Genomic DNA, 25,604 nt, shown 5'->3' on the forward strand with positions numbered 1-25,604 from the left:
GCGTCACACCCTCCACATGCTGAGCACGCCAGGCACTTTCACCTCCTGAGCCTTTGCTCACGCGGTTCCCTTTGCCTAGAATGCCCTCGCTCCCTCAGTTGACAAACCACTCCTCATTCTTTCCAGAAACAGCTCTGGTTCCTGTGTGGACCAGCGTCCAAAAGACAAGTGTAAATTTTCAGAAGAGGCTCTCTGGCCTCTTCTGGGACCACCAGAACAGGTGGACATCACACATTCTGGTGGGCATCAGATGGTTTTTTGTTTAACCACAACTTAAATGTTCATCTGTAGGTGCCAGGTTCTGGTAAGACCTTTTTCTTGAGTTTGATTTTTTTTTTTTAATTTGTTAAAAATATCTTCTTTCTGCCAACAAGGAGCATGTGCAATTTCCTGTGTAATTATTGGAGGATTATAAACCAAAACATATATTCTTTTTGTGTGGTTGCAGCACTTAAAGAAGTAAAGTGTTAATTAGTGTTGGATGATTGGCACCTCGGACCTTGGAACCTGTCCACAAAGGTTCCCATTGTTTAGCTGTCATTCTGGGATAAAATCCCAAGAAAATAATTTCAGGATTATAACCAGTAACTTCCTGCTTTGGGACTAATAAAGCTGTTTTGAAGATTACATCTTGACCTTTGGTTTGAACCCTTGAATTCCATAACGCCACTACTTTCCTAGGGACTGTGGCCATGATATAAACAATAAGGCCTTATTTGGGGAAATGAACTAGCCACTCAGGCAGCATTGATACTATAGTAAAGGCCTGACCAATCCCAAGCTTGTGGACTGATCATTTTATGGTTGGATTTTGCTCTGTGATTGTCTAAGTCATGTACTGGCCCTCCCAGTCCTAAGTCCTTGAGAATTAAAACAATCCTAGAAATATGATGTGGGGCTTAGGCTAGGCAGCAGAGCAGGCCCGGGTGACAGGACACACCTGAGTCCTTGCTAGGTGTTTTAGGAATGTTTGGAGCCTTGGGATAACATGGCAGGCCTAGATGAAGAGGGCTCAGGGCAGATGACTGTTCCTGATGACCTTTTGGTGACTTTCAGTCCTTAACTTTATGGACCTCATGGGCTTGTGACGAGGCATAGGCCAAGGCAGACATTACCCATTTGAATGTTGGTCTCCCTCCAGGCCCAGGGTGCCCAGTTCCTGTAGACCCCTGGAACAGAGCCATGGGGCTCAGAGGTGGGCCAGACTGGATCTTGAGGAGACAGAGAAGCCAGAACAGAACAGGCCTGGGCCCTGTTTGTTTTACGGTTTCCATGGCAGAGAAGAGACATATAAGAGCCTCACTCTGCCCTCTGATTTTTTCCACTGAGCAAAATAAATCTAGAGTAGGCAATCTGACTGTCTTTCTAGTTTAAAGCAGTTGTTCCCAAAGTGTGGCCCTTGGACTGGCAGCATGAGCATCACCTGGGAACTGGATAGAAATGCAAGTTCTCCAGCCTTCCCGCAGACCTACTAATTCAGAACTTTGGGGCGCAGCACCCAGCGACTTGGGTTTTAACAAGCCCCCAGATGTCCCTGATGCTGCTTGAGTTTGAGAACAACTGATTAGTGATTCTTCACATTCAGTGGTGCTTTGAGGCAGGACTGACTTGGACAGATGCCTAGTTTCTGCAAGCATACAAGTGGAGTCCTTTACCCCTTGGATCAACTTATAAATGTAAAATTGTCAAGTTCTTTATACTTGTGCATTTGGAGAGGAATAATAGTGTCAGTCTTCTGAATGAGGGCTTTAACTGGTACAGTGTTGAGTTCAAGTTTCCAAGCAGCAGGCCAGAGACTCCTGCCCGCAAAGGGATGAGCAGAAAAATAGCTTGGCTGTTTCCAACTGGGACCAAATGTAAACCAGCTGGACTCCTCACCCAGGAGGTTGATGCAAATCAGCTCAATCTGGTCCTCTATTTTGCAACAAGTAGAGCTCTTTACCAAAGACCAAACTCACCCCGAACAAACAAACATGAACAAACACATCACGACTGCAAAAATGATTATTCAACGTGGGGAGCTGTTGTTCAAATTGTTTGGTGAACTCTGGAAAGCCTGGAAATGGTCTGCTCTGACAAGAATCTATAATGTAAACACATAAGTAGATACAAAGTTGTTTCTATTGATTTGAGGCACAGGATTCCTTGGGAGACAAAAGACTTTAAGGGCTCCAGGGTCATCTTCCAGATTAAGCCCAAACTCTTGGCCTGCCATGCAAAAGCCTCTTTAATATGACCCATCGTCCACCCTCCCACGTCCTCCTGTTTCAGCTAAACTTGTGGGTTTGTAGCTTGCGTTGTTAAGGCCTTAGTTCTTCCTCATGTAAGTCCTTTCTTCCCACATCAGGTCACCTCCCAGTCCATTCACCAAGCCATCCCCCAGTTCCATCCTGGAGGAGAATGTCCTTCCCTGAGCCCCGTGTCCATGGTCAGCTCTTGCTGCCTTGTGTGGTTGTTTCCTAGGTCTGTATCTCATGTCTAAGTACCTTTAGTATGAGTTGAATTGTATCTCCACCCAAAATTCATATGTTGAAGTCTTAACCCCCAATTAGTCAAAATAGGACCTTATTGGGAAATAGGGTCGTGGCAGATGTAATCCCTTAAAATGGGATCAGACTGGAGTAGGAGCCCTAATCTAATCTGACTGCTTTCTTAATAAAAGGGGAAGTTTGGACACAGACCTGCACACAGGGAGAATGCCATGGAACATGAAGGCAGAGACTGGGGTGGGGCATCTGGAGCCAAGGGTGCCAAAGATGGCCAGCAGACCACCAGGAGCGGTAAGAGGCAGGGAAGAGTTTCTCCTGCACACCCTCCAGAAGGAACCAACCCTGTCAACATCTTGATCTTGACTTCTAGGGTCCAGAACAGTGAATTTCCAGAATGATGTATTTCTGTTGTTGAAGCCAACCCCGTGTGTTGCTTTGTATGGCAGCCCTAGGAGATGAATGGGCCCCTAAAAGGTGGATGCACACCTTGTGCCCACACAAAGCTAGCACTTGATAACCATTTTCTGTGGAGGCAGCTACAGTGACCAGAAGGCAAGCCCTCGGGCAAGGCCCAGGATATCCCTGACTATATCCCTCACACAGCAGCTCCAGGTGGCTTCCAGAACATTTTATTTCATCCATGTTGACTGCAAGAATGACCATAGGCAACCTGAAGTTCTTCAAGGACCCTAACCTCTTCCCTGAAACACTGTAAGATACTAGACTCCTCTGGGGCTGGTGGCAAAATTCATATGGTTCACAAAAGTCAAAGAGGCAAGTCTGGAATGTGTGCCAGATTTTAGTAGCTGAAAGGTAACATTGTGGCCTGGGTCTCAACATAGCTATTCTTTAAAAGCTGCAGGGTGAATAATGTATTGCTCTCTTTTTACTTTTCCCTCAAACTATCCATCTTCTGTGGGGGTTTAACATCTACAGGGCCTACATGGGGGTGGGGGAGAGGGGACCTCGGTAGGGGTGGCAGGCAAGGGGGGAGTCACATTGGCCCAGGCCCTCACATTCACAATCACCTAATGAGGTTTGGCATTCATTCTCTGCTTTTACATAGAAGAGTTAGCTTGTTAAATATAAAGACATAAAGTATTATGCAAGTTTTAAAAAAGCTTCTTTGCCATCAATCAATTTAAAACATTTGTTTTAAATCAGGTCAAAGCCTCTCTCCAGGCTTGAAAACCCTTGAAGTTCCCAGATAGATTTTTGCCTTTGCTCTTTCTGCAATGTCGAGCAGCCTGCACAGCGTGACACGTAGTCTCTGTCCTTGTGGCCACTCCCTGTTCAGTCTAGATGCAGAGTGGACTCGGCGACCCAGCAGCCTGCCCTCTAGCCCCATGTGAGGCCTGTCCTCCGCAGGGCCACCTGTCCTGGAGGTGCTGCTTGTCTTTGTCCCCACACAGTCCCCAGCCAACACCTCTGAAAGGATTTTTGGGTGAAAATACTCCCAAATGGCAACTGTCTAAAGCAAATGATAGCCTGGCATGGTTCATCTTCCTTTTTTTCCGTTTAGTAGATATTTTCAAACTCTACTAGCACTATCCAGTGAGAAAATCACATTTGCATCAGAGAACAGAGACAGAGTCTGATAAATTTTCTTACTGTCAATTTTCATATGACTGTTCAGAGCATATGAATTCGTATTTCTCTAGTTCAGTGAGATTTCACAGAGGAGCTAGGATGATAATCCAAGGACAGGAAAAAGACCAATGAGAACAGATTAAAATGGAGGAAGAGAAAGACAAAGGGGGAAGAGCTTCATTACAAGGGCCTTTCACAGAGTAACTCTCTGGAAAAAATTGAAAAATGAAATGGACTAAAAGAAAACAACACAAATTTAGGTTAACCTCTGCAAAGGTGCTCATGACACATACCCAGTGACCATCGTGTGCTACCTCTTTCTAATGTCAAAATGTTAGCGCCGGAGTGGGATTTAGGAAACAGAGCATAAATTATCTGACCTGCAGAAGAATAGTGCCAAGACTCAGGCTTCAGGGCAAACGCCAGGAAGAGAATCTTAGTCTCCTAACACTTAGCTACAAACAAACACATAGCTAGTTTCTCACTCAGCTCAATTCTGCTCAGAGGTCTTAGAGTTGGTGATTTCCTAAAATTCCCTCTAAATGGCTCAGTCTCTGATTCTAGTACAGGCACACCTTGGAGATATTTGGTTCTAGACCACTGCAATAACACAAATTATCCCAATAGAGCAAGTCAAATGAATTTTCTAGCTTCCCAGTGCATATAAAAGTTACATTTGTTCTATACTATGGTCTATTAAGTGTGCAATAGCATTATGTCTAAAAATACATACACCGCCATTTAAAAATATTTTATTGCTAAAACATGCTCACCATCATCTGTCCTTTAGCAAGTTGTAATCACTGATCACAGGTCACCATAACAAATATGATAACAAAGAAAAAGTTTGAAATATTGTGAGAATTGCCAAAATGTGACACAGGAACACAAAGTGAATAAATGCTGTTGGAAAAATGGTGCTAATAGACCTGCTTGACATGAGGTGGCTACAAAACCTTTAATCTGTAAAAAATGCAATATCTAAATTAGTTCAACCATTGTGGAAAGCAGTATGGAGGTTCCTCAAAATGCTCAAAATAGACATACCATTTGACCCAGGAATTCCACTTCTAGGAATTTACCCTATTCCTAGAAGAATGCAGCAGCCCAGTTTGAAAAAGACAGATGCACCCCTATTTTTATCACAGCACTATTTACAATAGCCAAGAAATGGAAGCAACCTAAGTGTCCATCAGTAGATGAATGGATAAAGATGTGGTAAATATACACAATGGAATATTATTCAGCCATAAGAAGAAAACAAATCCTACCATTTGCAACAACATGGATGGAGCTAGAGGGTATTATGCTCAGTGAAATAAGCCAGGTGGAGAAAGACAAATACCAAATGATTTCACTCATCTGTGGAGTATAAGAACAAAGGAAAACTGATGGAACAAAACAGAAGCAGAATCACAGAACCCAAGAATGGACTAACAGTTACCAAAGGGAAAGGGACTGGGAAGAATGGGAGGGAAGGGAGGGATAAGGGCAGGGAAGAAGAAAGGGGGTATTAAGATTAGCATGTATAATGTCCGGTGGGGAATGGGGAGGGGCTGAGAGAAGACAAGTAGTGATTCTACAACATCTTACTATGCTGATGGACAGTGACTGTAATGGGGTTTGTGGGGGAGACTTGGTGAAGGGGGGACCCTAGTAAACATAATGTTCTTTATGTAATTGTAGATTAATGATAACAAAATTTAAATAAGTAAATAAATAAAAATAAATAAAAAAACAAAACAAAACAAAAATGCAATATCTGCAAAGCACAATAAAGGGAAGCTCAATAAAACCAGGTGTGCCTATAATGAGTGTAGGAGAGAAGCTGCCAAGCTGAGTGTTTCCGGTCCTTCGGCCGTTTAACACAGAGATAGCCCCAAACCAGCCTCGGCCCCATGATTGTGTTTTGGCCTTGTTTAATGTGCCAGTAACGAATTCCTCTGGTGGATATTGCTAATCTGTCTTTAGTTTCAGTGAAGCATAAAACACTGAATCTTCTGTTTTTCCACTTGACTTTTTCGGTTGGGGCGATTACTTCCGCAGTGGGAATGTGCAGTGCGTGAAAGAGGAAGTGACTCACGAGATGAAGGCAGTGGGAGGAATAGTGGAAACAACAAGAGTACCTGTTTTCCTCTTCTTTTTCCCTGCAGAAGCTTTCCCTGTTACAGCTCCAGGTGACTTTACTGTAATCTGGTTCAGAGTTGACCTTCCCCTTTGGCTGGCTACATGGAAAAAAAAGATTAAAAAAAGAAGAGCCCATTCAGTGTTGCATGAATGGGTTTTTGACACTCTTCGATATTGGTTATTGTCTTCATTTTAGGTACACTTTGGGCAGAGAGATTTCTCCTAAGAGAAATATCTAACCCATTGTCAAAAACACATTCACAGCCATTCAGGCCTTTTTCATGTTTCCTCTAATGCCTGAGGAGACCATGAAACGATGTAGGGCCCCCCAAAATTATTCCACAAGGCCTTGTGTAAATTCTTCTTTACATTCCACAGCTGCCTCTGTAAACATGGCTCCAGATCTCTGGAGTTAGTCAGCATGTAATAGAGAGGAACACATTTTTGGCATGTTTAACAAAACATGTATTAGTATAGTATTGTCTGGAGTCATTCTGGGCCCTTCTTCTTTCCCTTGCACTCCACATCCCATCCATGAAATGGTGTAGACGTGGAACCTGACCTCCTCTGCCACCAGCCTAGTGTCATCTCTCACCACCACCTCTTACCTGGATGACAACAGCCTTCCCCAAGCCTGCATGCCCCCCTGTGCTCTCCCAGTTTGTCTGCCACACAGATTAAGAGGTCCTTCTCAGAACCAGTCCTAAGTCCTAACTCCTCTGCTCCTTCCTAGATAAAAAAGCCCTTGACCCCCTGCCCCCTGTTATCACCGAGTTACCCCACTGTTCCTTGGGGCCGGCTGTCACCTCCACCTGGAATGCTCTCCCCATTTATCCTCGGGCTCCTGGGTCCATATGAGAATGCCACCTTTCCTCAACTAGCTATTCAAAATCATACCCCATCCATCTTCCTTCCCCAGACTCCCAAACTTGTTTGACCCTTTCTTTCTCCATAGCAGTTACCTAACAAACTATAGCACTTGTATATGTTTCGTGCCTTTAAAAAGTTGTCTGGTTCCCCCCACTGCTGCACGCACAGACATGCGCACACACATCCATGCACACGCATGCACGCTGCATTCCCAGCCTCTTCCTCATAGGCGGGCATCTTTGTTCTGTGCACTAACATAACCCAAGCACCAGGAAGAGTACTTGGTATGTATTAGGAGAGACACAAGTGGTCATGCACACATCTGATGAAGGAAGCTGATGAAGGAAGGTAGGAGCATCATTACTAAGACTGCATTTTACACGTTACTGCAAGAAGAAAACTGTCGTTGGATTGGGACGCACTTGTTACAGAAAGCCACAGTGCCTGACTGACCGGCAGGGGGATTTACTGGGAGGCCTGGGCAGAGCTCACAGAACAGGAGAGAAAAATCAGACATCTGGGCCTTACGAAGCAGTGGCCTCAAAACATTGTCACTCTCATAACGTCCTAGAGGAATTCTGAAAAGCTATGTATTATCTTATACACTTTTATGTTGGCATCTAAACTTGTTCATCCTAAACTGTAAAATTTCAAAGAATGAGATTTCTAGCATATGGCACATACTGACATTTTTAAGTAATATCTGTTATACCCTTCTTTTAAATGTATCAAATGGAATCTAAATTCCAAGCAATTTGATACCCACTATCATCCACTGGAAAATCCCAGACAACCTAAAACATGAGCAAATTCTTCTTTAGGTTCCTCATCTCAACAATCATGTCTTAGGGTGGCAGAACCTGGGTCCCACACTTCTCTGTGGCCAGGAGAGGACTGGTAACATACCATAATCACCTTTCTTGCCTTATATGCCCCTGTTTTCACTTATGGCTACTCCTGCCAGCAAAGAAGTGAAATCAAGATGAGGAAACTAATTTGCCAGAGCAGAGGTCTGTGGATCCTGCTCTGAAAGAGAAAGCACTTTTACTCTGGACTAGCATGCATGCTGCTATTATGGACTGAAGGTCTCTGTCCCTGAACCCCATCCCATCCCCCAGTTCATACCGTGAGCCCCCAGTGTGGATGTATTTGGAGATGCAGCTCCTAAGGAAGTAATTCAGGTTAAAAGAGGTCATAAGGGTGGGGCCCTGACCTGATAAGATTAGCATCCTTATCAGAAAGATACCAGAGGACTCTCTCCTTCTCTATGTGCCTGCACACACCTAGCAAAGTCCATGTGAGGACATGGCAAGAGGGCAGCCATCTGCAAACCAGGAAGAGTGCTTTCCCAGGAACCAGGTCAGCTGGCACTTTGATCTGGGACTTTTAACCTCCAGAACTGTGAGAAAATTAATTTGTTTAAGCCACCCAGCCTATGTTATTTTGTTACGGCAGCCTGAGCAGACGAATACAGTAACCCAAAAGAATGCAGAATGGCTAAGATGTACCAGGTGAATGTGGCAAATATCAAGGTTCAAGTGTATGTGCGTGTCAGAGACAGTCATAGCCTTAGGGGATAGAAGGGCCTAGAAATGTACTTGTGGTGGGCTTTGCTGTTGTCATTGCTGACAGTCTGAGAAATGGGAGGAACTTAAAAGACACCTGTGTGCGGACCCCTGACCACAGGCCCTGCCCAGCTGGGGCAGCCTCCCCTGTCCAGCGCTGCTGTGAAGACCTGCAGCGCTGGCTCGCGCTCTGGGCTCAGCTCTGACCCTGGCTTTTCTGGCTGTCCAGGAAAACAGATCTGGACCCCTTCAGGGTGAAAGCCGAACTGCTCTTTCAGCAGAAACCACTTGGAACAAGTGGAATTAGAGATCTCATTTCTTGCCCACATTCTTGTCACATCTTTACCTTTCCAATCACACACCTCTCACACCTGTCTCTGCCTGCCACACACCAGTCCCTTGAGATGGTGCTTTTATATTTCTAACTATTTTTTTTTAAATCACAGATTCACTGATTTAGATCCCAAAGTTATACTACAGGACTGCTATAAACAGGACTCTGGCTTTTTATAGGAATGTTAATAAAAATAGCAGAGGGAAAGTAATATTTGAGAGCAAATATTGTTTTCCAGCTTCTTTTTGCATATGTATTGAGCTGACTGAATTATCAAATTCAACAAATTAGCTTATATAATTCTGACATCATGAAAGTTCCTAAATGGGGAAAACAATTGTATTTTGAATCTCTATTAGTTACAAGTTCTTTGCACTTATTTCTACAAAGCAGAATCGACTTCAGCTCCTTTTTTTTAATAGGGCAAGTCTGAGTAATTTTTTTTAATTGATATATAATTGACAAATAATTATTAGTTTTCAGGTGTACACCATAATGACTTGATATATGTATATATTGTAAAATTATCAACATGGTAAGTCTAGTTAACATCCATCACCATACATAGTCTCATTTTTTTCTTGTAATGAGATCTACTCCCTTAGCAGCTTTCAAATATACAGTATAATACTGTTGACTGTAGTTATCATTGGACTCCAGCTATTTACCTTCATTTTTCCAGCAGGTGGAGTGAGTGTGTTCACCAGCTTGCTTCAAGATTTTACTCTCCTGGGAAGAGGTTGTTTTTGCTCTAATGATGATGGTGATGATGATTAATATCCCTCAAGTACTTACTGTGTACAGGGCCTTGTGCTAACTGCTTTACATTGCATCATTTAATCCTAAGTAAACTCTATGGGGTAGTTATCATTTTGCAGAGAAGCTGAAATTAGCTTGGTTTGATAATTTGCCCAAAGTCATTCACAGCTGAAGTAGAATTTGAACACAGGTCTGACTCTAAGCCTGTTGGATTAGCCACTTGCTATAGCTTACTGTACTAAGGATTGAAAGTAACCTGCTTTGAAATGTGTCATGAACATATGTTCTTGGGATCTATGAGAACAAATGATAAACCCTCCACAGGGGAGTGAGCAGCTGCTCTTCTTGTGTGTCCTACATCTGTTCTCTTCATCTGCCTGCTTCTTTGGGGGACTGCCATTTCCCTGTCCAAACTGTGGGATTCTGGTAGGGCCACCCATCCAGTGCTCCACCCCTCACCCAGGGGTGCCATCAGTCCTGGCTGGTTATGCTTTACCAGCGCCTGGGCCTTAGGGATTGGTTCAAGGCCTAGATGTGTGCCCCAGGGAGGGCCAATTAGAGCCTTACTAGGGCGTCTGACCCACAGTCACTGGGAGAAAGAGGCTCACACTTCCACCAACGGTGACAACCACGCTTGCAGGCATGTCAGCTGCTGTCCCTGCCTGGTGGAAGTCTGCCCTGGGAGAGAAGACCAACCCACAGCAGGGAAGTAAAGAGCAGCGTACACTGGGTCTCCTGATAACAGTTTGCTCCCTGAATTCAGTGCTCTCTGACTACAGTCCCACCTGTGCACATCCCAGTTCTGTGAGCCACCAAACTCCTGTTCACCTTCATTCTGTCTGGGTTGCTTTCACTTTTAACTGAACAAGTTCTGATTAGATGCTGTACTGTTTTCCTATCGCTGCTGTAACAAATGACCACAAACTTAGTGGCTTAAAGCAATTCAGGTTTATTGTTTTGCAGTTCTGGAGGTCAAAAGTCTGAAATGGGTCTTACGAACAAAGCCAAAGCAGGGGCAGAGCTGCTTCCCTCTGGAGGTTCCGGGGAGGAATTCATTTCCTTGCCCTTCCCAGCTGCCAGAGGCCGCCTACATTCCTTGGCTCAGGGCCCTCTCCTCACCTCACTCCAACCTCTCCCGCCACTGTCCCATCTCCTTCTCTCTGACTCTGACCCCCCTGCCTCCCTCTTATAAAGATGTTTGTGATTATACTGGACCAACTGGATAACCCAGGATACTTCCTTCAGCTCAGGATCCTTCATTTATCCAGATCTGCAAAGGCCTTTTGCCATGTGAGGTCCCATAGCCACAGGTTCTGAAGATTAGGACACAGACATCTTTAGGGGCCTGTTATTCTGCTCCTCCACACACTTAGGAGAAAGAATCTCTGCTGACCACTGGGAAAGTCACCTTCAATCACAAAGCACATCCCTTCTTTCAGGTGGCCCCAACCGAGTTCAGGGCCAAGTTCCCCAGTGCTTACCTTGGAGTAGCTGGGCGGAATTCCTGGTGTCAAGTGAGGGTGTGGCCGGCCCATCTTTGCCCTGCATCTCTGCATACTCTGCGATGGCTCTGAGCAGAGCCAGAGCTCCAGAGCATTGCAAGTAATTGCCATCGAGGTGCAGCTCACTGGGGAAGGGGTGAAATACACTCTTCATTTGATGTTATTTCCACTTCCTTAAATTTGGATTTGAGGTGTTCACCTCATAAAATAATAGACCTCGTTATAAAATAACAAGTAAATAATAATAAATAATAGACCATGTCATAAAAAATAGACCTAGTGGCCATGTCAGCTGATCAAAAACATGCATTTAGCCTGACACCTTTGGTTCTCAAATGTAACTAAAGGATCTTTCTCCTTATAATTAAGGTAAAGAAAACAAAAATAACTAAAGGGAAGTTTAGTAAAAACAATGAAAACTCAGGGGACCTCATGTGCTAGTTGGCACTGTAAGTACACTGGTTACATAACCAAGACAGAACATGCCAAGACGCAGGTGGGGAGCAGGGGGCGCCTCTCACCAAATGTCACTGTGGCGTATGACCGAGCCCAGCCTTGGCCCACTCTGTAGCCCCAGACCACAGTAGCACAGACTGAGGCCTTGAAGCCTCTGGCTGTTCTCCAAGCCTGAGAATATAATCTCAATTTCTTCATTTCCAAATCTAAAAAAGACATGAGAGGAACAAATCTGTGACTTTTAAAACCTATGCCTCTGATTGGATTATTAACTTTAAGGTACTCCCCAGGGCAGTTAGAGGCACTTCTGATTTTCAATTGGGGGTTCCAGGGCCAGGGTTGGCTACAGGGGTGAGCTGGGCAGCTGGTGTATGGAGGAAAAGGAGCAGAGGACAGTTTGAACTATCCATTCAAGGGAGCAGATGGAGAGCAAGTCTGAATTCTGAAGACAGGAGAGATGGCCCAGCTGGCAGGGATGGAGGAGGCTGGGAAACGACTCCAGTGGTACCAGGACTCTGTAAGGAGGGGGACTTTTAAAGTATGTCAAGAGCAGGTTCAGGAAAGTTCCACCACTGGGCCCCCCTTTCATGACCCTGTACTGCCTCTTGCCTTGCATGGCACTGTCCTCAGAGTTTGCAAAATGTCACATGCATCCTCTCAGTCATGCCAGCAACAACCTTTGGGGGTAGGACTGGGTCAGGGACCTAAGGATCAGTGAGGTCAGGGGACAGCATCCGGGAATTTGAAATGCCAAAGCTTGAACTTTAAAATGAGGTGAGTAGTGATAACTGAAATAACTTTTAAACTTTATGAATTCATTCAACATGTAATCGCTGAGGGCCAGCTATTGAGGTGGGTGTGGGGCTGCAGCTGTGCATGAGAACGAAGGGCACCCTGCCTGGTGGACTTCACAGACTAGTAGGGATGACAGGGAGGAAAGAACCGCAGTCCCCAGGGGCCAGTCTCCTGCAGTTTCACCAGTGTTGAAGTCTCAGTGGTGATTCCCAGCTACTAACCCTGACAATTCTAGGCGTCTTAGCAGCAGCAGGATTTCAACTAGCAACTAATATAAGCTCTTTCCTCAAGTTGGGAAATCCTTCTTTCCTTCTCTCTCTTCCCACCTGCATAGGTGACTGGGTCCAGCATGGGAGCTGGGGTCTGGAGGGGTCTCTCAGCAGTGGGCTTCAGTGCAGTGTGCAAAGCTGGGGAGACATCTAAGCAGATCCTTGTCACTGCATGGTGTCCACAGGCCCCTGGCCTTCTGCTGCCCTGTGTTAGGAGACCCTGACTAAGGTACTCCAAGTATTTCAGAGCCCCGACAACCTCCAGAGAGGCCTCCCTCTCCCCAGCTTTTGCTGATGGGCTTGTCCACTCTCACCACCAGGGCCCTAAGAAAACCCGCGTTCTTTAATGGGGCCTTTGTGTCTCTGTGCTACCACTTCTCAGGGATGCATCATCTCTTTTTTAGGTCACAGCCCACTGACTTTTGAGTACAAGGCACCAGTTGGCTCCATGGGAAGACTCACAGAATCACAGACTCAGGAAGTAGAAGAGATCATTTCATGACAGATTGGAAAGGTTGCATGACCACCCCAGAAATACAAAGAATTATGAGAGAATACTATGAAAAATTATATGGTAACAAACTGGATAACATAGAATAAATGGACAACTTCCTAGAAAAATAGAACTTTCCAAGGTGATCCAGGAAGAAACAGAATATCTGAATAGACCAATTACCAGCAAAGAAATTGAAGCAGTAATAAAAAAACTACCAAGGAACAAAACTCCGGGACCAGATGGCTTCACCATTGAATTTTATCAAACATTTAGTTAAGACCTAATACCCATTCTCCTTAAAGTTTTCCTAAAAGTAGAAGAGGAAGAAATACTCCCAAACTCATTCTACAAGGCCAGCATTACTCTAATACCAAAACCAGGCAAAGACACCACAATAAAAGAAAATTACAGACCAATATCCCTGATGAACATAGATGCAAAAATACTCAACAAAATATTAGCAAACCGAATTCAAAAATACATCAAAAAGATCATCCATCATAATCAAGTGGGACTCATGCCAGGGATGCAAGGATACTATAACATCCGAAAATCCATCAACATCATCCACCACATCAACAAAAAGAAGGACAAAAACCACATGATCATCTCCATAGATGCTGAAAAAGCATTCGACAAAATTCAACATCCATTCGTGATAAAAACTCTCAACAAAATGGGTATAGAGGGCAAGTACCTCAACATAATAAAGGCCATATATGACAAACCTACAACCAACATTATACTTAACAGTGAGAAGCTGAAAGCTTTTCCTTTAAGATTGGGAACAAGACAAGGTTGCCCACTCTCCCCACTTTTATTCAACATAGTATTGGAGGTCCTAGCCATGGCAATCAGGCAACACAAAGAAATAAAAGGCATCCAGATTGGCAAGGAAGAAGTCAAATTGTCCCTCTTTGCAGATGACATGATATTGTACATAAAAAACCCTAAAGAATCCACTCAAAAACTACTAGATCTAATATTTGAATTCAGCAAAGTTGCAGGACATAAAATTAAAACACAGAGATTGGTTGCATTCCTATCCACAAAAGATGAAGTAGCAGAAAGAGAAACCAGGAAAACAATTCCATTCACAATTGCATCAAAAAGAATAAAATACCTAGGAATAAACCTAACCAAGGAAGTAAAAGACCAATACCCAGGAATCTACAAGATAGTCCTAAGAGAAATTAAAGAGGACACTAACAAATGGAAATTCATCCCATGCTCTTGGCTAGGAAGAATTAATATTGGCAAAACAGCCATCCTGCTTAAAGAAATCTACAGATTCAATGCAATCCCTATCAAAATACCTACAGCATTCTTCAATGAACTAGAGCAAATAGTTCTAAAATTCATATGGAACAACAAAAGACCCTGAATAGCCAAAGCCATCCTGAGAAGGAAGAATAAAGCAGGGGGAATTATGCTCCCTGACTTCAAGCTCTACTACAAAGCCACAGTAATCAAGACAATTTGGTACTGGCACAAGAACAGAGTCACAGACCAGTGGAACAGAATAGAGAGCCCAGATATAAGCCCACGTATATATGGTCAATTAATATATGAAAAAGGAGCCATGGATATACAATGGGGAAATGACAGCCTCCTCAACAGCTGGTATCGGCCAAACTGGACAGCTACATGTAAGAGAATAAAACTGGATTATTGTCTAACCCCATACACAAAAGTAAACTAAAAATGGATCAAAGACCTGAATGTAAATCATGAAACATAAAACTCTGAGAAAAAAACATAGGCAAAAATCTTTTGGACATAAACATGAGCAACTTCTTCATGAACATATCTCTCCAGGCAAGGGAAACAAAAGCAAAAATGAACAATTGGGACTATATCAAGCTGAAAAGCTTCGGTACAGCAAAGGACACCACCAATAGAACAAAAAGACATCCTAGAGTATGGGAAAATATATTAAAAAATGACAGATCCGATAAAGGGTTGACATCCAAAATATATAAAGAGCTCACACACCTTAACAAACAAAAAGCAAATAATACAATTAAAAAATGGGCACAGGTTCCGAACACACACTTCTCCAAAGAAGAAATTCAGATGGCCAACAGACACATGAAAAGATGCTCCACATCGCTAATCATCAGAGAAATGCAAATTAAAACCACAATGAGATATCACCTCACACCAGTAAGGATCGCCACCATCCAAGAGACAAACAACAACAAATGTTGGCGAGGATGTGGAGAAAGGGGAACCCGCCTACACTGCTGGTGGGAATGTAAATTAGTTCAACCATTGTGGAAAGCAGTATGGAGGTTAACCTCAAAAAACTAAAAATAGAAATAGCATTTGACCCAGGAATTCTACTCCTTGGAATTTACCCTAAGAATGCAGCAGCCCAGTTTGAAAAAGACATATGCACCGCTATGTTTATCGCAGCATTATTTACAATAGCCGAGAAATGGAAGCAACCTAAATGTCCATCAGTAGATGAATGGATAAAGAAGAGGTGGTATGTATACACAATGGAATATTATTCAGCCATAAGAAGAAAACAAATCCTACCATTTGCAGCAACATGGATGGAGCTAGAGGATATTAAGCTCAGTGAAATAAGTAAGGCAGATAAAGACAAGTATCAAATGATCTCACTCATCTGTGGAGTATAAGAACAAACAAAAAACTGAAGGAACAAAACAGCAGTAGAGTCACAGAACCCAAGAATGGACTAACAATTACCAAGGGGAAAGGGTCTGGGGAGGATGGGTGGGAAGGGAGGGATAAGGGGGAAAAAGTGGTATTACGATTAGCACACATAATGTCGCAGGGGGGCATGGGGAAGGCAGTATATACAGAGAAGACAAGTAATGATTCTATAGCATCTTACTACGCTGATGGAATGGGGTATGTGGTGGGGACTTGATAATAGGGGGAGCCTAGTAACCATAATGTTGTTCAAGTAATTGTACATTAATGATATAAAAAAAAATTTACATGAACATCTTTCCTGGTATTCAGAGTTCCTACCTGCATTACACATATTCAACAACATGTCTCCTCTCCTCTAGTACACCCAGCTCTCCCATGGGCAGTGGCATTACATTATGTATATATTTGTATGGTCCTTGGTAATGAACACAGTGTACTGCACAAACTGGCCTTCAACAAATGCATGCTGTAAGAATAAATGAGCGATTGGAGACTCTTTTTGAGAAGCCTAACATTTAATCAGGAACATTAACTCTTTAATGTGTCCCCTTTCGGCCATGACTTGATGAGGCACAAGGAACGGGGACACTGCCCTCCTCGGCCTTTGCCTCCCCCAGCTGACACCAGTACAGCCTTGAAGGAACTCCGCATTCCAGCCTTACTTGCAGTAATCGAGGACAAGAGAATGCAAACTGCTGAACTGCAGAGCCTTCCCAAGTCTCCTTAGAGAGCATGGATCCATCTTGCAACCAACGAGTTTTAGGGTGGTAAGTGGGTAGAAGGTGCCCGCCTTCAATTCCAGAAACCAAGCCTAAGAATGCAAGGTAAAAAGTGCTTACACAACAAAGATGAATATGTTCTGTGTTTTAAAATGTTACTTGAAAGTCAATTATATTAATTACCTTTACATTTTTGCCTCTAAGATACTTTCTAATTATCTGAGAAAAAAAAGTGGCATGATAACAAAATGATTTCCCTTTAAAATGAAGACACACTCAGGAAGTATATGGGAAACACCAAACTTTATAAGACATGTCGTAGCATATCTTTCTACGTGTTATGGGCTGAATTATGTTCCCCCAAATTCCTGTGTTGAAGTCCTAACCCCCAGTATGTCAGAAAGTGACTGCATTTGAAGACAGGGGACTTTAAAATGTAGTTAAGTTAAAAACAAGGTCATTACAGTGGGCCCTAAGCCAATAGGACTGGTGTCCTTATGAAAAGGAAATCTGGGCGCAGGTAAGTACAGAGGAAAGACAGAGGGAAAAGATGGTTGTCTGCAGGCCGAGGAGAGAAGCCTTGGGAGGAACCCCCATCCTCGCCAATTCCTCAATCTTGGACTTTTAGCCTCCAAAACTGTGAGAAAATGTTTCTCTTGCTTAAGCTAAGCAACCAATGGTAGTTTGTTATGGAAGCCTGAGCAAACTAATACAGATGTTGATACTCTAACCAACAAATTTATCCTCCTGGCGTTGTGGGGGTTTTTTAGTAGAGAAATATATTGCTATGCCAATCTTCTTATAATTAGATAAAAGTTATAATAGTTAAATTAGCTCATAAATTATTTCTGTCCAGCTATAGCTGTGATTGGGATTTAGAGGCCTGCCCAGAACTGTACTGCAAAATCAGCAGCTGGATGCTTCTCATGTCGAGCAGATGGACTGGTGAGCATTTGCAACTGTCTCAAGTTCTCTGTCTCTCCTGACTGGGTGGGGCCATGTTAAGGCCATTTCTTGTGATAACAAAGGATCCCAGTGACAGTTAAATCTCTACTTAACTGACAGGAGTGGGTAGTTAAAGCTACAAATTATGAAGGCTGACTTTTGGCAATTAGAATGACCACAGCCTGAGGAGGATTCCTTCAGTTCAGAATGTATGCCCAGAAGAGGCTTTGGTAAAGTTTGGTGGATTTAGGGTTTTTTGAGGTAAAATGATATGTTGTTCAGAGATTGGATTCCAAATTATACCTTGGCTGAGAATAAAAGTGTTTGCAACCTTAACTACAGAGCTGGTGCCGGAGGCCTCTTTAGTGAGAGAACACTTAGTGTGAGTCCCGGATTGGATTTCTCAAGCTGTGATCCTGGCAGAGAAGGTGATGTGGTGAGTCCCTGTCTATGGTAACGGTCTGTGCCGAACAGGCTCTCGCCCTGGTCCTTAAGATCTCAGTCAGTGGTTGGCACTGTCACTCCTGGGCAGCAGCTTCTCTGCAGGCAGGACCACAGCCACCTGTGCCAAATGCCTCCACGGCCTCCAGATGACCAAGACAGTTACAGTTTAACGAACTGTTAAAGGATCACTTTTTTAAAAAAATTTTTATTAAGGTATGATTGATATTCACTCCTATGAAGGTTTCACATGAAAAAACAATGTGGTTACTACATTTACCCATATTATCAAGTTCCCACCCATACCCCAATGCAGTCACTTTCCATCAGTGCAGCAAGTTGCCAGAGATCCACTATGTCCCTTCTCTGTGCTACATTGTTCTCCCCGTGACCCCCACACCATGTGTACTAAACATAATACCCCTCCATCCCCTTTTCCCTCCCTCCCCACCCGCCCTCCCACACCCCTCCCCTTTGGTAACCACTAGTTCACTCTTGGAGTCTCTGAGTCTGCTACCATTTTGTTCCTTCAGTTTTGCCTCACTGTTATACTCCACAAATAAGGGAAATCATTTGGCATTTGTCTATCTCTGCCTGGCTTATTTCACTGAGCATAATGTCCTCCAGCTCCATCCATGTTGTTGCAAATAGTAGGATTTGTTTCTTTCTTATGGCTGAATAGTATTCCACTGTGTACATGTACCACATCCTCTTTATCCATTCATTTACAGATGGACACTTAGGTTGTTTCCATATCTTGGCTATTGTAAAAAGGGCTGCGATGAACATAGGGGTGCATATGTCTTTTTGAATCTGAGAAGTTGTATTCTTTGGGTAAATTCCAAGGAGTGGGATTCCGGGGTCAAATGGTATTTCTATTTTTAGTTTTTTGAGGAACCTCCATAGTGCTTTTCATAGCGGTTGAACTAGCTTACATTCCCACCAGCAGTGTAGGAGGGTTCCCCTTTCTCCACATCCTTGCCAACATTTGTTGTTCTTAGTCTTTTCAATGCTAGCCATCCATACTGGTATGAGGTGATATCTCATTATGGTTTTAATTTGCATTTTCCTGATGATTAGTGATGTGGAGCATCTTTTCATGTGTCTGTTGGCCATCTGAATTTCTTTGGAGAACTGTCTCTTCATATCCTCTGCCCATTTGTTAATCAGGTTATTTGCTTTTTGGGTGCTGAGGTGTGTAAGTTCTTTATATATTTTGGATGTTAACCCCTTGTCGGATATGTCATTTACAAATATATTCTCCCATACTGTAGGATGCCTTTTTGTTTTGCTGATGATGTCCTTTGATGTACAAAAACTTTTTAGTTTGATGTAGTCCCATGAGTTCATTTTTGCTTTTGTTTCCCTTGCTTGAGGAGATGGGTTCAGGAAGAACTTGCTTATGCTTATATTCAGGAGATGTTTGCCTATGTTGTCTTCTAAGAGTTTTATGGTTTCATGACTTACATTCAAGTCTTTAATCCATTTCAAGTTTACTTTTGTGTATGGGGTTAAACAATAATCCAGTTTCATTCTCTTGCATGTACCTGTCCAGTTTTGCCAACACAAGCTGTTGAAGAGGCTGTCATTTCCCCATTGTATGTCCATGGCTCCTTTATCATATATTAATTGACCATATATGGTTGGGTTTATATCAGGGCTCTCTAGTCTGTTCCATTAGTCAATGGGTCTGTTCTTGTGCCAGTACCAAATTTAATTGTCTTGATTACTGTGGCTTTATAGTAGAGCTTGAAGTTGGGGAGTGTAATCCTCCCAGGCTTATTCTTCCTTCTCAGGATTGCTTTGGCTATTTGGGGTCTTTTGTGGTTCCATGTGAATTTTAGAACTATTTTCTCTAGTTCATTGAAGAAGGCTGTTGTTATTTTGATAGGAATTGCATTGAATCTGTACATTGCTTTAGGCAGGATGGCCATTTTGACAATATTAATTCTTCCTATCCATGAGCATGGGATGTGTTTCCATTTATTGGTATCTTCTTTAATTTCTCTCATGAGTGTCTTGTAGTTTTCAGAGTATAGGTCTTTCACTTCCTTGGTTAGGTTTATTCCTAGGTATTTTATTCTTTTTGATGTAATTGTGAATAGAATTGTTTTCCTGATTTCTCTTTCTGCTAGTTCATTGTTAGTGTATGGGAATGCCACAGATTTCTGTGTATTAATTTTGTAGCCTGCAACTTTGCTGAATTCAGATATTAGGTCTAGTGGTTTTTGAGTGGATTCTTTAGGGTTTTTTATGTACAATATCATGTCATCTGCAAACAGGGACAGTTTAACTTCTTCCTTGCCAATCTGGATGCCTTTTATTTCTTTGTGTTGTCTGATTGCCGTGTCTATGACCTCCAGTACTATGTTGAATAGAAGTGGGGAGAGTGGACATCCTTGTCTTGTTCCCGATCTTAAAGGAAAAGCTTTCAGCTTCTCACTGTTAAGTATAATGTTGGCTGTGGGTTTGTCATATATGGCCTTTATTATGTTGAGATACTTGCCCTCTATACCCATTTTGTTGGGAGTTTTTATCATGAATGGGTGTTGAATTTTGTCAAATGCTTTTTCAGCATCTATGGAGATGATCGTGTGGTTTTTGTCCTTCTTTTTGTTGATGTGGTGGATGATGTTGATGGATTTTCGGATGTTGTAGCATCCTTGCATCCCTGGCATGAATCCCACTTGATCATGATGGATGATCTTTTTGATGTATTTTTGAATTCAGTTTGCTAATATTTTGTTGAGTATTTTTGCATCTATGTTCATCAGGGATATTGGTCTGTAATTTTCTTTTATTGTGGTGTCTTTGCCTGGTTTTGGTATTAGAGTGATGCTGGCCTCATAGAATGAGTTTGGAAGTATTCCCTCCTCTTCTATTTTTTGGAAAACTTTGAGGAGAATTGGTATTAAGTCTTCACTAAATGTTTGATAAAATTCAGCAGTGAAGCCATCTGTTTCAGGAGTTCTATTTTTAGGTAGGTTTTTGATTACCAGTTCAATTTCTTACCTGGTAATTGGTCTGTTCAGATTTTCTGTTTCTTCCTTGGTCAGCCTTGGAAGGTTGTATTTTTCTAGAAAGTTGTCCATTTCTTCTAGGTTATCCAGTTTGTTAGCATATAATTTTTCATGGTATTCTCTAATAATTCTTTGTATTTCTGTGGTGTCTGTAGTGATTTTTCCTTTCTCATTTCTGATTCTGTCTATGTGTGTAGACTCTCTTTTTTTCTTGATAAGTCTGGCTAGAGGTTTATCTATTTTGTTTATTCTCTCGAAGAACCAGCTCTTGCTTTCATTGATTCTATTGTTTTATTCTTCTCAGTTTATTTATTTCTGCTCTAATCTTCATTACGTCTGCCTTCTACTGACCTTAGGCCTCAGTTGTTGTTCTTTTTCTCATTTCATTAATTGTGAGTTTAGACTGCTTATATGGGATTGTTCTTCTTTCTTGAGGTAGGCCTGTATTGCAGTATACTTTCCTCTTAACAGAGCCTTGGCTGGGTCCCACAGATTTTCTGGTGTTGAATTATTGTTGTCATTTGTCTCCATATATTGTTTGATCTCTGTTTTAATTTGGTCATTGATCCATTGGTTATTTAGGAGCATGTTGTGAAGCCTCCATGTATTTGTGGGATTTTTCATTTTCTTTGTGTAATTTATTTCTAGTTTCATAGCTTTGTGATCTGAGAAACTGGTTGGTACAATTTCAATATTTTTGAATTTATGGAGGTTCTTTTTGTGGCCTAGTATATGATCTATTCTTGAAAATGTTCCATGTGCACTTGAGAAGAATGTGTATTCTGTTGCTTTTGGGTGTAGAGTTCTGTAGATGTCTGTTAGGTCCATCTGTTCTATTGTGTTGTTCAGTGCCTCTGTGTCCTTACTTACCTTCTGTCTGGTTGATCTGTCCTTCAGAGTGAGTGGAGTGTTGAAATTTCCTAGAATGAATCCATTGCATTCTATTTCCCCTTTTAATTCTGGTAGTATTTGTTTCACATATGTGGGTGATTCTGTGTTGGGAGCATAGATATTTATAATGGTTCTATCTTCTTGTTGGATTGACCCCTTTATCATTATGTAATGTCCTTCTTTGTCTCTTGTGACTTTCTGTGTTTTGAAGTCTATTTTGTCTGATACAAGTACTGCAACTCCTGCTTTTTTCTCTGTTAGTTGCATGAAATATCTTTTTCCATCCCTTCCCTTTTACTCTGTGTATATCTTTGGGTTTAAAGTGAGTCTCTTGCAGGCAGCATATAGATGGGTCTTGTTTTTTTATCCATTCAGTGACTCTATATCTTTTGATGGGTGCATTCAGTCCATTTACATTTAGGGTGATTATCGAAGGTATGTACTTATTGCCATTGCAGGCTTTAGATTTGTGGTTACCAAAGGTTCAAGGTTAATTTCCTTACTATCTAAGAGTCTAACTTAACTCACTTAAGATGCTGTTACAAACACAATCTAAAGGTTCTTTTCTTTTTCTCCTCCTTTTTATTCCTCCTCCATTTTTTATATATTAGGTATCATAATCTGTATTCTTTGTCTATCCCTTGATTGACTTTGGGGATAGTTAATTTAATTTTTCATTTGCTTAGTAATTAGCTGTTTTACTTTCTTTACTGTGGTTTTATTTCCTCTGGTGACAGCTATTAAACCTTAGGAACACTTTCATCTATAGCAATCCCTCCAAAATAGACTGTAGAGATGGTTTGTGGGAGTTAAATTCTCTCAGCTTTTGCTTACCTGGAAATTGTTTAAACCCTCCTTCAAATTTAAATGATAATATTGCCAGATAAAGTAATCTGGTTCGAGGCCCTTCTGCTTCATTGCATTAAACACATCATGCCACTCCCTTCTGGCCTGTAAGCTTTCTGCTGAGAAGTCTGATGATAGCCTGATGGGCTTTTCTTTGTATGTGATCTTATTTCTCTCTCTGGCTGCTTTTAATAGTCTGTCCTTATCCTTGATCTTTGCCAATTTTATTACTATATGTCTTGCAGTTGTCTTCCTTGGGTCCCTTGTATTGGGAGATCTGTGGATCTCCATGGCCTGAGAGACTGTCTTCTTCCTCAGACTGGGGAAGTTTTCAGCAACCATCTACTCAAAGACACTTTCTATCCCTTTCTCTTTATCTTCTTCTTCTAGTATCCCTATAATGCGAATATTGTTCCATTTGGGTTGGTCACACAGTTCTCTCAATATTCTTTCATTCTTAGAGATCCTTTTTTCTCTCTGTGCCTCAGCTTCTTTGTATTCCTCTTCTCTAGTTTCTATTTCATTTATCGTCTCCTCCATTGTATCCAACCTGCTTTTAATACCCTCCATCGTGCACTTCAGCGATTGGATCTCCAACCTGAATTCATTCCTGAGTTCTTGGATATCTTTCCGTACCTCCATTAGCATGTTGATGATTTTTATTTTGAACTCCCTTTCAGGAAGAGTTGTAAGGTCCATGTCATTTAAATCTTTCTCTGGAGTTATATTAATTTTACTCTGGACCAGGTTCCTTTGGCATTTCATATTTGTTTATGGCGCCCTCTAGTGTCCAGAAGCTCTATTCTGCAGCTGCTCAGCCCCTGTAGCAATGTCAGGGGCGGCAGGGGAGCGGTACTGGTGCCTGGGGGGAGGAAAGAGCTGTTCCCTGCTTCCCAGCTGCTGTGCCTGTCTCCACTGCCTTAACCAGTGGGCCGAGCACAGAGGTATAAGCTTTTGTCCCAGAGCAGCCGGATATGGATCCCTCCTTTCCGCAAGTGGCTGGAATCTCAGTCTCTCCAGGAATTCTGCCTGTATTAGCTTTCCAACCCGGTAATCATGCAAGTATCATGAAAGCACCATGAAATGTAGCTTTGTGCTCCCAGAGCAGATCTCCAGAGCTAGGTATTCAGCAGTCCCAGGCCTTCTACTCCCTCCCTGCTCCATTTCTCTTCCTCCCGCCCATGAGCTGGGGTGGGGGGAAGGGCTTGGGTCCCGCCTGGCCACAGCTTTGGTACGTTACCCTGTTCCATGAGGTTTCTCTTTTCTCCAGGTGTATGCAGCCTGGCGCCATCCTCTTTCCTGTTGCTCTCTCAGGATTAGTTGCACCAACTATACTTTCTAATTGTATACAGTTTTAGGAGGAAGCCTCTGTCTCTCCTCTCACGCTGCCATCTTTAATCCATTCAATGATCACTTTTAACATGCATGGACAGAATTTTATTTCTGGCTTGAACGGACTGGGTACCCTGGCTGACCTTCTGAATCAAAACAACTAAGAATTCTGGTTATATATTTAAAATATCTTTAAATAAATCAAATACATAGAACATAAAATTTACCATCTCAACCATTTTTAATTATACAGCTCAGCAGCAGTAAGTATATTTAGAAGGTTGTGTAACCCTCACCACCATCCGTCTCCAGAACTTTTTCCATCTTGGAAAACTGAAACTCTGTGTCCATTAAACAACAGCTCCCATTCTCCCCTCCCCCCAACCCCTGGCAACCACCATTCTGCTTTCTGTCTCTGTGGGTTTGACTTCGCTCAGTATGTCACATAAGTGGAATCATACAGTATCTGTTCTTTTGTGGCTTATTTCACTTAGCATAAGTTCTTCAAGGTTCATCCATGTTGTCAGAATCTCCTTCCTTTTTAAGGCTGAATAATATTCCATTATACATATATGCCACATTTTGCTTTTCCATTCATTTTTCAGTGGACATTTGAGTTGCTTCCACCTTTGTTTATTGTGAATAATGCTGCTAGGAACATGAGTGTACAAATATCTTTTCAAGACCCTGCTTTTAACTCTTTGGGGTGTATACCCAGAAGTGGAATCTCCAGATCACATGAGAGTTCTATTTCTAATTTTTTGAGGAGCTGCCATACTGTTTTAAAAAGTGGCTGTACCATTTTACAATAGTGCACAGGGTTCCAATTTTGCCACATCTTCATCAATACATTGTTTTCATGTTTTTTTGTACAGTACCCATCCCAGTTGACACGAGGTGGTATGTCATCATGGTTTTGATCTGCATTTCTCTAAGGATTATGAGGTTGAACATCTTTTTGTGTGCTTATTGGTCATTCATATATCTTCTTTGGAGAATATTTATTCAAGTCTTTTGCCCATTTTTAAATCAGATTTTTTTTTATTGTTGAGTTGTAGGAGTTCCTTATATATTCTAGATATTAATTCTTTACCAGATACATGATTTGCAATTATTTTCTCCCATTCTGTGGGTTGCCTTTTCACTTGGTTCATTGTGTCCTTTGATGCACAGCAGTTTTTAATTTTGATGTAGTTCAATTCATCTGGGTTTTTTTTGCTGCCTGTGTTTTTAGGGTCATATCCAAGCAATCATTGCAAAATCCAGTACCATGAAGCTTTTCCTCTGTGCTTTCTTCTGGGAGGTTAAAAAAATGTCTTTTTAAAATGTGTTGATTGTCAGTTTATTGAGGAACACCCAAAGCCAGTGAGTGGAAGTAGGAACCTGGAGAGGTAGGCAGGGCACTGAAGCCAGCTTTCCCTTTCAGACCATCTTTAAAGCTATAGATTTGAGCTTTGGTTTTCATGGATT

General features: G+C 42.1%; 1 pseudogene; it reads right to left on the minus strand.

Annotated features, from left to right (window-relative positions):
• LOC118908173 (uncharacterized) overlaps positions 1–25,604 on the minus strand; it is a 65,992-nt pseudogene that overhangs the window by 35,619 nt on the left and 4,769 nt on the right.

This window comes from Manis pentadactyla, chromosome 1 (genome assembly GCF_030020395.1).
Source record: "Manis pentadactyla isolate mManPen7 chromosome 1, mManPen7.hap1, whole genome shotgun sequence".
Lineage (NCBI taxonomy): Eukaryota > Metazoa > Chordata > Mammalia > Pholidota > Manidae > Manis > Manis pentadactyla.